This window comes from Neofelis nebulosa, chromosome 1 (assembly GCF_028018385.1).
Source record: "Neofelis nebulosa isolate mNeoNeb1 chromosome 1, mNeoNeb1.pri, whole genome shotgun sequence".
Taxonomy (NCBI): domain Eukaryota; kingdom Metazoa; phylum Chordata; class Mammalia; order Carnivora; family Felidae; genus Neofelis; species Neofelis nebulosa.
In genome coordinates this window covers 87,318,679-87,330,767 of record NC_080782.1, presented here as the reverse complement: position 1 = coordinate 87,330,767, position 12,089 = coordinate 87,318,679, and the positions used below count along the sequence as shown (strand labels likewise).

The window sequence follows — 12,089 nt, the reverse complement described above, 5'->3', positions numbered from 1 at the left end:
TTGTTTCACATAAATCATCAAGAAAAAGTAAATCATTAATTGTGTGGTGAATACATGGGGAAATTTTTACCAAGGCTCTCCAGGATCAGAGACATGTTGAGAAGAAGCAAAAGGGAACAGCTTTTTGGAGCAGCCCAAAAGAAAACAAAATAAGAAACTTCCCAGAAGTTTTCAGGCTTTAGGCAAAAACACAACATGAGAGTTAAACAAGAAACTTTAGTCTCTATGAAATAAAATGGATATAGTCTATTGGGAAGAATAATCTTGACTTAGAGAAAAGTCTCAATTAAAAAATAATTTCTCCAGAGTGTAGTATTCATAATTTCAAGCATAAAATAGAAACTATAATGAAAAAATGTATTAGTAAAATTACATTAGATTTTGAAAATTTACAATTCATTATAGAGTGCTGAAAATACAAGAATTTATTGCACAAAACAGAAGGTAAAGGTGTGTTGCAAAAATTCCTATTTCATGAATCACTTAGTTTTGAAAAGAATTGGATTTCTTCATGTTTGTAAGTAAAACCTAGAATTTCAAAGTAAAACAACAACAAAAATACCGCATTCAAAAATGCAGGCTTTCATAACAGAGTTTTAGTTCTAACTTTATCATTTACCGTGTTCCTTCCATATTTTCTTTATATAAATACATGCTGTGGAAATTTGTTGTGATATATATAAAGAACCTAAAATTTCCTGTTAAGTATGGTGGATTAAACACACCTATTCTCTGGCCCTTCCCCAAAACTCTAAAGTTTAAAACACACATACACACACACACAAGAAAAGAAAAAAAAAAACACTTTTAAGCATAAATCCATAAGGACAATAAAAATGAGTGAGAAGAATGTAGGAGACAAGAGATGACATGATAATTTTAGAAAGTAAAAAGCAAATAGGAAAAAGGGAAGTGTCTCAAACTATCAGAGAAAGCTGAAAACTAAGTCTACGATCTAATCGTGCCACAGCACTTGGAAAGCCTCGACAACTGGCAGCACCAAGTATTTCTGAAGGTAGGTATACAGGGGGACTTCAAACAAAATTATAGACAAATATTTCTCATCCATTGAAGAGGATAAACTAGGGGAAGTTCTGAATCCAAGGATAGGTTACAGCTGAAGGCATGGGAAAGGTATCAAGTCGCAACAAGAGCTTTGAGGGGAAGTTTACTTTAGGAACAACATTCTCCCTCAACTCCATCCTCTACTTGGCTCTCAGAACACCAGCAATCATACTTATCCCATACCCCAAGACATAAGATTAAAGATTCTTCTCTGAATTAGCCCAAGGGAAAAGATATAGAAATAGAAGAGAGAAAGCAGTTAAACATTTAGGGATCCATCTAACAGATCCAATATCAAAATACCAGGAATTGCTAAAGAAAAAAATAAAACCTAAAATTGAAGGCAATAAATTATTACAGAACTAAAACAAAAAAACATTCAAATCATGAAAGTCAGGATTTCCAAATTAAAATCTGGGTAAACACAGTTCTTTTAAAGCATTAAAGACAACTAAGGCAGGCAGGATTTGAAGAGCCAAGATCACAGAGAAAGGAAAATGCATTGAAGTAAGCCTTACATTCATTGATGGTCCTCAGAGCATTTGTTAATTTGTATTGTGTGGTTTTGAAGCTGAAAAAAAGGGTTGGCCTGGAGTTTGTTGTCAGTGTCAATGGTTTGGGGAGACACAAATTCAAGTTCAGGGATACCCAGGATTCCAAAACTTGAGGAACCAATATCCTAAAGAAAAGAGGACCACAGGGAGAAGTAAACCTGACATTCCTTGGAATTTTTCTCTTTAACGTAGTTGCAGATTCTTAAACTTTTCAGGATTAGAAGCCAAAGAAAACAAGCAGAAACCTGCAGTTAGAAGCTAAAAATGAAGCAGAATATTTAACTGACCACAGCGTCAAGAAGACAAAACTTAAAGTTCAAGGCCCACCAAGGATAAGAGATCTTGATAAATAGTTCCAGACTTTTAGCCAAGATCCCCAAAAGGAAAATACTCTAGAAGCAAGAACAGACTGGAAATAGACTATCTGCAAATGTACCAAGGTGATCCATCCCTCCTTTAACTGCTTGCTAAAGAAGAGAAAATTGTCTCTGGAAAAAGATAAAAATCATCCAGAGCCTCTATAAGTTTTAATTTACAATGTCCAGCATTAAGTCAAAAATCACCAGGCATGCAAGAAAGACAAAAATGACTCAAAACAAAGAGCAAATAAATAAATAAATAAATAAAACAGAAACAGACCCACAGGTAGTCTAGGTATCAGAGGTATCAATATGGACTTCAAAATAGCTACACTAACATTCAAGAAAATAAATCGCAAGATGAATAATTTTGTCAGAACAGTCTATATTAAAAACAATCCACTGAAAATTTAGAATGAAAAAATTAAAAAAAACTCAAAATAAGAAATCTATAGATGGGTATAATAACACATTAGACAAGCAAAAGAAAGGATTAATGAATTAGAAAATAGTTCATTTGAAAAAAAAAATCCAAACTGAAACATAAAGAGAATAAAAGAGTAGAAAATTCAGAAAAGGCATTAGAGTCAAATGGGTCACAGTAAAAAGTTGTAACAGACATGTAAGTGGAATATTCAGGATGACAGCTATGGGGCAAGTCTATAGAGCAACCAGTGCAGATGAAGGCTGGAGAACAGATCTCTAGAAGAGCTATTTCTAACACAGAGTGAATACAGTGGTCATTCAAAGTATTAGAATTTCAGTTCTGTCAGAGAATTGGCGATGAATCAGTGATATTTATATAGAAAATTTTTTTAAAAAGAGACTTTTTATTTCAAAGAAAACATAAGCTATATCAGAAAGGCAATGAAATACAGTATAACATATGGTTTGCTATGCATAATATATGATCATAACAATGTAAACAAATATTGACTTAAATAAAACATATAGGATAAAATCTTGGATTATGAGTAACTTATTCTGTGAGTATTCCACAAAACCAGCAAACATTTCTAATAAATTTTAACTTGACACGTGAGTGATGTCTTGCAAGACAAGTTGTACATGATGCTGAATGTCACATGATCACAACTGAGCCAGTGGTTCTTGAAATTCGCTTTGATATACAAGTACTTTGAATTACAAGCGTGTTTCCCAAACAAATTATGCTCACAAACCAAGGTTTTAGTGTGTAATTTTACTGAAAGAATGAGAATGGAGAAATATTTCTGTGTTGAAGTGATAGGATATGAGAAAGCTAAACCATAATCTTCTAGAGCAAAAAGTCAATGAATAATATTTAAAACTGACAAATCAGGGGTCCCTGGGTGTCTCAGCTGGTTAAGCTGTTGATTTCAGCATAGATCATGATCTTACGACTTGTGAGTTCCAGCCCCACATTGGGCTCTGCAATGACAGTGCAGAGCCTGCTTGGGATTCTCTCTCTCTCCCTCTCCCTCTGCTCCTCCCCCCTTGCATGTGCGCGCTCTCTCTCTCTCTCTCTCTCTCTCAAAATAAATAAAATAAAATAAACCTTAAAAAAACCTGACAAGGGGCGCCTGGGTGGCGCAGTCGGTTAAGCGTCCGACTTCAGCCAGGTCACGATCTCGCGGTCCGTGAGTTCGAGCCCCGCGTCAGGCTCTGGGCTGATGGCTCGGAGCCTGGAGCCTGTTTCCGATTCTGTGTCTCCCTCTCTCTCTGCCCCTCCCCCGTTCATGCTCTGTCTCTCTCTGTCCAAAAATAAAAAAAAAATAAAAAAAATAAAAATTAAAAAAAAATAAAAAAAAACCTGACAAATCAAAAAATAATGGTAAAAGCTGTTATTTTGATATATGGAAGCAAATATTTTTTTAAAAAACAGCTAAAAGTAATTTAAAGCAGTTGCATCTGGAGAGAAGGAATTTGTAGAGAAGAGAAATAAAACAGGAGCCAGCTATTTTTTATGAGTCTTAAAGTATTGTTTGATTTCTTAAGCATATGCAAGTATCACTTTAAAAAAAATACATTAAGATAAAAAGGATAAAGAAAATAAAATGACTGGTGTATGGTAGGTATTCCATAAATGTTTATTATATAAATTGTAAGACATCAGGGAGTGTGGTAAAAGGTAAGTCATTGACAATTTGTTGAGCTCAGGATCCTTCCAGAGGAGTGAAGCATTGCCTGAAATTCTGCCCTGAGTGCATCTTCTGCCTGAGAGTGTCTTCTCCCTTCCCCACCACCCTTCCCCCCCCCCCCATTTGCTGGAGTCTCTTGATAACTATTCAGCAGGACTGTCCCGCCTCAGAGAAGAGAAAGCAGCTGCCTACACAAAGCTAGCTGATAACACTGAATTGTCACATGCCTATAAACGAATAATATGAACTTCCTGAGGCCTCGATTTTTCAGTTCTTCCAAGCTCATAGAGTCTGGCTACTAACCGAATAGTAAGGTCAATTGGCTTTCTTCCTTGGATTATTAAATCTTAGAGAAACTTCAAGCCCTGATTTGATCCAGATTGTGGTGGCAGGCAAGAAATCGTCTATGTTAAAAAGCTGGAATAGTTTATCCCTCCCCCTACCCCCACCAAACAACAACAGCAACAACAACAGTATAAAACTCACGTTCCACCTCCAATCAAGTCTGCTTAGGTGGCCATGTATCTGAGAAATGACATTTATAGTGAGGCTATTTACAGCTTCAAACAGCACAAACTAACCTGATAAGTACCTGGAGAAACAAAGGTAGTACAGAGCAGAGGCTCAGGGCTTTTTATTAGGATGGATGGATAGATGTATTGATGTAAGGACAAGTATTGACTCGGGAGACAAATATGGCACACAGCAACTTAATCTTAGACACGCAGGGACCAAAAATATGAGAGTGAGGCAATACCTTCTATACTCCTTCCTCAACAATTTTGGGTTCAAACACGGTTATCTTATGCAGTCAAAGATCTCAGAGTTGGAAGGGATATTAGGAGATTATTTTGTTCTCTTTAACAGATGAAGAAACAAAAGCTTTAAGAAGTCACGGTAGGGGAAAATTCTGGGAAGACAGTGGTGGCAGTTGGGGTAGTTTTAAATCACCTCAAATTGTCATAAAAACAGAAAACAGCATGACAGCAAAACCAAAAACCTGCAGACCAACATGTAAAACAAAATAGGTGATAAGATATTGTGGTTTTTTTTTTAAGTTTATTTATTTATTTTGAGAGAGAGCACAAGCAGGGGAGGGGCAGAGAAAGAGAAGAGAGAATCCCAAGCAGGCTCAACACTGTCAGTGCAGAACCTGAGGTGGGGACTAAGCCCACAAACCATGAGATCAGGACCTAAGCCAAAATCAAGAGTCAGACGTTTAACCAACTGAGCCACCCAGGCACTCCAGTGATAACGTATTTAGTTTATTGAACCCCCAAAACAAATAGCAACAAAACATCAACAGCGATACAATCAATGTGGAGTCAGCATTTCTGTGTAAGGAGTTAGAGGGGTGTCTTCACAGACCCAAGGACAACAAAACCCCCAAATCAGTAGAAAGTGTTGCAAACCAAGATCAAGGCTTCTTCCTAATAAAAATAAAATTGTTATTTTGGAGGTATATGTTGATTTCATTGATATCACAAAAGATTCATACACTCTAGTCTGTGGAGCATCACAGAAAATCTGAATATTGGTAAGTCATCAGGTTATACCAGTCCATCAATTGGCAATTTTTAAACATTGCTAAGAAAATAAATAGCAGTTTGAAAGACTATTCGTGTGTGTGTGTGTGTGTGTGTGTGTAAACTTACATATATCAATGTATCGATATTTTTAAATAATCTTTCCTTCAAACTATTAGCTTTGTACTCTTTGCACTAAATCAAATGATTCTAGAAAAATCACTATATTTTAAAATTGTTTGGAACTATGAAATTGACCTTTAAAAATACTAATGTTTCAGCCAAGCGCTCAGGTATCCTTTTAGCATTAGGAATACTTGCTCTCATCTTGCTGATATCAAAACTGCTATTTTCCTCTCAAAATGCATGAGAAGATGTCCAGTGTACATTGATATGGTGCCCTGAGGATGTCTCTATTTATAATATGGGGTATCTCATGAACAATTCTGGTTCTAGGCAATAGTGCTCCAAGGCAGAACAGAGTGGTCTGCCCCAAGTGACTTTCTTAGGTGGCCCCCTATGATGCAAATTGGGCTGCCCTCGAGGCACCCTATAAATTTATTATAAAAAATCTAAAATGAAAACCCACAAACTAACAAAAAAAGTTTGTCTTACTAAAATGAAAACTATTCCCCTTAACTCAGTGTAACTTTAAAATAGAGCAGAGCAGGGGCGCCTGGGTGGCGCAGTCGGTTAAGCGGCCGACTTCAGCCAGGTCACGATCTCGCATCTGTGAGTTCGAGCCCCGCGTCGGGCTCTGTGCTGACAGCTTGGAGCCTGGAGCCTGTTTCCAATTCTGTGTCTCCCTCTCTCTCTGCCCCTCCCCCGTTCATGCTCTGTGTCTCTCTGTCCCAAAAATAAAAATAAAAAACATTGAAAAAAAAAAAAAAATAGAGCAGAGCAACAGTTACCATAAGAACCAATGGAAGAGGCCTCTAGCACTATTTTATTAGGAAATTCCATTTTATTAGGAAGAAGCACTGGTTTCTTGTATATAACTCTGAAAGAAGTAAAAAAAAAAATTCTAATCTGAAGTTGCTGAAGTGATTATGGCGCCCTATGTGCTTTGCAATCATTATATCGCTTTGTGGTTAGACATGAGCATCAACATTGTTACAGTTTATTGTGTCCAGAATTTGTTTTAACAGCCTTCTTATCACTTACTTTGACATCTCCAGAAATGTATGTTGGCAAGAATGGTTGGACAAATAGTTAAATAAAAATCTGAAACTGTCTTTTAAACTCTAGTTTTGTGACTTCTGCTTCTGACCATGATAGAGAAACAGGGAATCTTCCACCTTAAGCAAAGAGAAAACAGGACAAAAATATAGGAAAGAATTGTTTTCAGACATTGAACAATAGGCAGCACAGGAGTGTGCAACCTAAGAAAAGGGAAACAATGTGAACTCTACTATCGTTCCACCTTACTCCCTGAAGGCAGTTTCCTGTTCTCGGAGAAGACAAGGAAACCCAGACTGAGCCCTGTGGTCTTGCTGGGTTTAAGAGGCAGAAGATGGAATTCAGGGCAGCCAAGACAGGTAGAATTTCCATAGCAAAGTGCCAGAGAGGAGGGAGCTCCACAGATAGAAATTTCCAGAGATCAGTGGAGGATTTCCCACAGATCTTTAGCTGAGTACCAATCTGTACGTGCAAGAGAAAGTAGTGCCTTTGACCAAATAAAGAAGCAGCAGAAAGCAGAAGGCCAATTTTCCATTCTGACAGGGCCAGAAACTCTGCCTGTCCCAACCAACCAGGGTGAGAAGACTCATAATACTCGAAACAAGAGGAAGTATCTTCAGGTTATACTGCTTTTGTTGCCAGGCCAAATTAGCCCTAGTTTAAAGGCTGTTCTCGATCTGCCTAATAAAGCTTAAAACTCAGCCTCAGGGCACCTGGGTGTTTCCGTCGGGTGAGCCTCAAGTTCATCTCAGGTCAGGATCTCATAGTTGGATCCCCGCATCTGTGCGACAGCTCAGAGCCTGGAGCCTACTTTGGATTCTGCCTCATTCTCTCTCTGCCCCTCCCCCCATCTCTCTCTCTCTCTCTCTCTCTCTCAAAAACAAATAATAAAAGCAAAACAAACAAAAAACAAAAAACAAAAAAACTCGGCCTCAAAGGAATCTGGTTCCTAAGACTTAACTGTGTGCCAGGACAAAATACAACACTGTTTATAGAAATGCCAAAACATTTAGCACTCAAAAACAAAAGCACAATATCCAGTATCCAATCAATACTCACCACACAGGAAAAGAAGCATACATGAGAGATAACAGAATTAGCAAACACAAGTGTGATGAGGAGAGAAATGAGGTTTGGTTTTTTTTTAATGGAACACTTAGAGATGAAAAGTTGAGTACCTGAAATAAAATATATACACTGGGTATGATTAACAGCAAATTAGGAGCTGCATGGGGGAGGGGGAGCGCATTTGAAGACAAGCAAAAGCAACTATCCAAAATGAAGCACGGAGAAAAAAAAAACTGGGGGTGGGGGGGCGGGAAGAAAGGTATCACTGACCCCTGGGATAATATCAAGTTGTCATAATATGTGTGTGATCAAAATCTAGACGAAAGCCAAGAGTACAGAGGAAAGAAAAATCTTTGAAGAAATAATGGCTAAAAATCTCCCAAAGTTGGTAAATTCTACTTAGTTTTAAATTCACAGTATCTCTGAAAATTCTATTCTCCAATGATTGATAAACCTAACACTTGACTTGGGGAGACAAAAAGCCAAAAATTCAAAGCTAGTACTGAGAAATTCAACACAATGTCTTAACTGTGCTATCAAGGGGGAAAAAAGAGAGAGAGAGAGAGAAAGAAAATAATTAACAGCCATAAGAAGTGAATTAAGGTTGAAATGTCATGTGGTACTTTAGCCTGAATTCTGAATTTCCTTGTTCTCATCGATCTAAATCAGGCCCTAATGATATTTAAATGAAGCTACTTGTAATTCCCATAATAGGCAAACAGAAGGGAGGTTAAAATAATTCTATTATTTCACAATGATGAAACAGATTGAATATTTCAATTATTCTACTTATTATAGTACACATAGAACAATGCACTGTAATCTGCTTCGATATATATAGGCTCTTTAACCACACCACAGTGGGACTAATACACTCCATTTGGTTGAGCTTCACTCGCTGATTCAGTGTTGGAATAAAGTACTTCACAGATTAGCTTAGTCTGCAGCACTTAAAGGTCAGGATTTATTGTAATGTAAATCACAAAGCAATTTTATCTTGACAGAGATTACATACTGTTACAATATTTCTCGCTGAATCTAGTGATGCGTTTGCTTTTTCTTTGCAACTGCTGTGCAAATTGGACCGTAGCCCAGAAAAGAAAAAGAGATGGCAGGCTGCTTTGGCTTTTTAGAAACAACTTAATTCTCTTCATTTTTCAAAGTTCCACAAGAAAAAAAAAATCTCTGAAAATACACATAAAATCATACATAAATACTTGTAAACCTTTACAAACCCTAAGCTCAAGTGCACACAGATATCTGTGAATGATCATCTATCAAATATTTCTATGTGTTTCAGGAAAAAGTAGAATATAATTGCTAAGGACTAACCTCTAATCATTCATACTCAGGTGTCTTGATACATTAGCTAAATTGTCTCCATTTTACAAACAGAATAAGAAGCATTCAAGTCTGATGAAAGACATCACAAATAAAAAGAAAACAAAGTATAAACAACTTTGGTGAAGATTAGGAAGTCCACTGCTGTCAGTGGTCTTTGTAACAAATATTGAGTGGCAGAGTGGCAACACCTTCCCAATTTTTCTTTCTTTGGAGACTGCGCTTAAACTAGAAACGGATTGGGACTAGAAATCAGAAATTCCTTTTTGATTACCAGGGAATTAAATGAGCTTTTCACTTAATTTGAGGAGTTTGAGGCGTCTTTATTCCTGAAATTCTCAAGACAAGACAAACTAGTTTCCACCCTAAATTATGTCTCTCAAAAAATAAACAAAAATAAAACGTCCCCACAAAGTTTAAAACAGTGTATTAGATTTTGCCAAGTTTTATCAATTCTTCATTCATGGTTTACATTAATAATGTGTAAAAATGGTGTGGTAAAGCCCCAGACTCACCAGAAAATGTATATCCATGGCTAGGAGCGCCTGGGTGGCTCAGCTTCTGACTTCGGCTCAGGTCATGATCTCGCGGTTTCTGAGTTTGAGTCTCGCGTCAGGCTCTGTTCTGTCAGCTCAGAGCCTGGAACCTCCTTCAGATTCTGTGTCGTCTCTCTCTGCTCCTCCCTCTCCCCCACTTGTGTTCTGTCTCTCTCTCAAAAATAAATAAACATAAAAAAATTTAAAAAAGAAAAAGAAAATGTATCCATGGCTAATATTCAACTGCAATTACTCTATTTCTATTCCCCTCACCTGTGCCACAATTGGGTATTTACCTCAGCTCCAACTCTTATAAAGCACCTTTCCTGGAATGAAAGGTGATATATTATAATACTGTTTATCCAAATCCTGAGAAGCTTGTTCTTTCATGCTACTGGCTGTACCCTGTCAAGGAAGGCTTTCCCACCTATCAGTCATTCCGGGTCAACCTTCCTATATCTGTAATCCAATTTTAGTTTGATTCGTTTTCTTTAATCAATTCAAATGTTGGTCTACATGAACTTATTTTTAAAAATTTACTTCCAAAATTATAGATTTGACTTGATAGTTTAGAAAAAAATAATGTTTGCTGTATACTACTTGAAACAGTCTCGTGTGCCAGCTGTTGTCTATGTGGCACATTTGGGGAAATACAAGCTATACAAAGAGTTATGAAAATAGGAGTGAAGTTCAACTTGTATGTGGGCAATAAATGATGTCTTCTTATTCATAAAATACAGGAACCCATCTCCATAATTACATGTGCAATTAGGCACAGGCACTTGCCATCTGAAAGTTCTCCCTATACAGACCAATCACACATCCCGATTTGCTTGGGACAGTCCCAGTTTATACCTCTTGTTGTCCTGAGGCTCCCTCTTTCACTCTCAAAAATGTCCTGGTTTGCATCATACCCAAAAGGCTGGAACTAATCATCCCCAGAAAACCAGAAGGTCAAAGATATTTCTCATTGACCACACTCTTGTCTTCTACAGACAGCCCTCCAGCTCTTCCATACATGTTATTTTAATCTTCATAACAACCCTGGGAGTTAGTAGTATGTATAAACTACACATGTGGGAACAGGCTAAGGGAGGTTTAACGACTCAGTGTTCATACAGTTATGGGATGACGCAACTAGGATTCACAGCCAGATCTCTGCTCCACATGAAGGGATCCCTTCTAGGGGATTAGGAGGTGTGGGGGTGAGGGAAGGAAAAGTGTGGGTTTGAGAGGCAGAAATATCCTGAGAAAAGGCCCATTCCCTTTCATACTTGATTTGAAGAGATTAGAGCAAGAAACAGGTCTGTAATATTGCCACTTCCCATTTCAAAAGAATTCATATTCCCTTAAAGCTATATTATCTGCACTGGTTAGATTGCCAGGATTATAGTGTTTGCTTCGGCAGCACATATACTAAAAGAGAGAGAGAGAGAGAGAGAGAGAGAGAGAGAGAGAGAGAGAGAGAGAGACTTCCAGGATTATAATCAACAGACCTTGTGAATTAAATGGACAGCTGTGTTCTGCCCTGAAAATCTAACCAAACTCTTAATTACAAGTTAAATTTTATAAGTCTTCTTTTTGATGCTGAAAGGAAAAGAAAGAGGGGAAAAGGAGGCACCCCTGTGGGGAGACAAGAAGGAAAGGGAAGGACGGGTAACGAAACAGCCTGCCTTTTCTGCCCCACCCTCCTTCCCTCCTGCACCACTGCTCGCTGCCAAACACATCTACCCTCCCAGCTCGCGTGCGGGAGGGCGAGGGCCGAAAGCTTTACATTACACCACTGGTTTACACCCTGAGGAACGGCGCGTGAGCTGCAAATACACTTTGAAGCAACTTTCTAAAAGGCACATCTATATTTACCAATGTGTTCCACATGATTAAACTGTGAAATTTGTCTCCAGTTTGGCAATACCTTTGAGAGATGTTGTGAGGTTTAGAAAGAAAATGCCTGCGAAGTGCCTTAAGTTTCATGAAAGGAAAGCACCGTTTGCATCCAAAGGTGCTACTCCGCGCCTTGGCGCTATATTGGTGCAACAGCAAATAAAGTAGCCTAAGTTATGATGTCACAATGTTGTCATGCAACATCATACACAGTGAGAGCAAGAAAAATCTGTTTGAGAATGCCTCTTTTCCCCTCCTCTTCTGCATGTTAAAGCATATGGTATCCAAAACTAGTTCACAGTGAACTTCATTTCTGCCACTGCTGTAAATGAAGTTTCTTCTCAGGCAGATGTCAGTGCTAAAACTTTGGTGTTCATAAATACCAAATTTACATAAAATCTATACAGCTTTTTTTTTTTCAAAAATCTTTCTTGGTTGGTGTAGGCTGATTGGCTAG

General features: G+C 37.8%; 1 long non-coding RNA gene across 1 annotated transcript in view; it reads right to left on the bottom strand.

The window, feature by feature from the left end:
- The window catches only part of LOC131510309 (uncharacterized), a 177,145-nt gene extending 165,322 nt beyond the window's left edge, over window positions 1–11,823 (bottom strand). The window contains exon 1 of the long non-coding RNA XR_009260993.1: window positions 11,664–11,823. This is a non-coding gene — a long non-coding RNA (uncharacterized LOC131510309). The remainder of the gene's footprint in view (window positions 1–11,663) is intronic.
- Window positions 11,824–12,089: the final 266 nt, after the last annotated feature.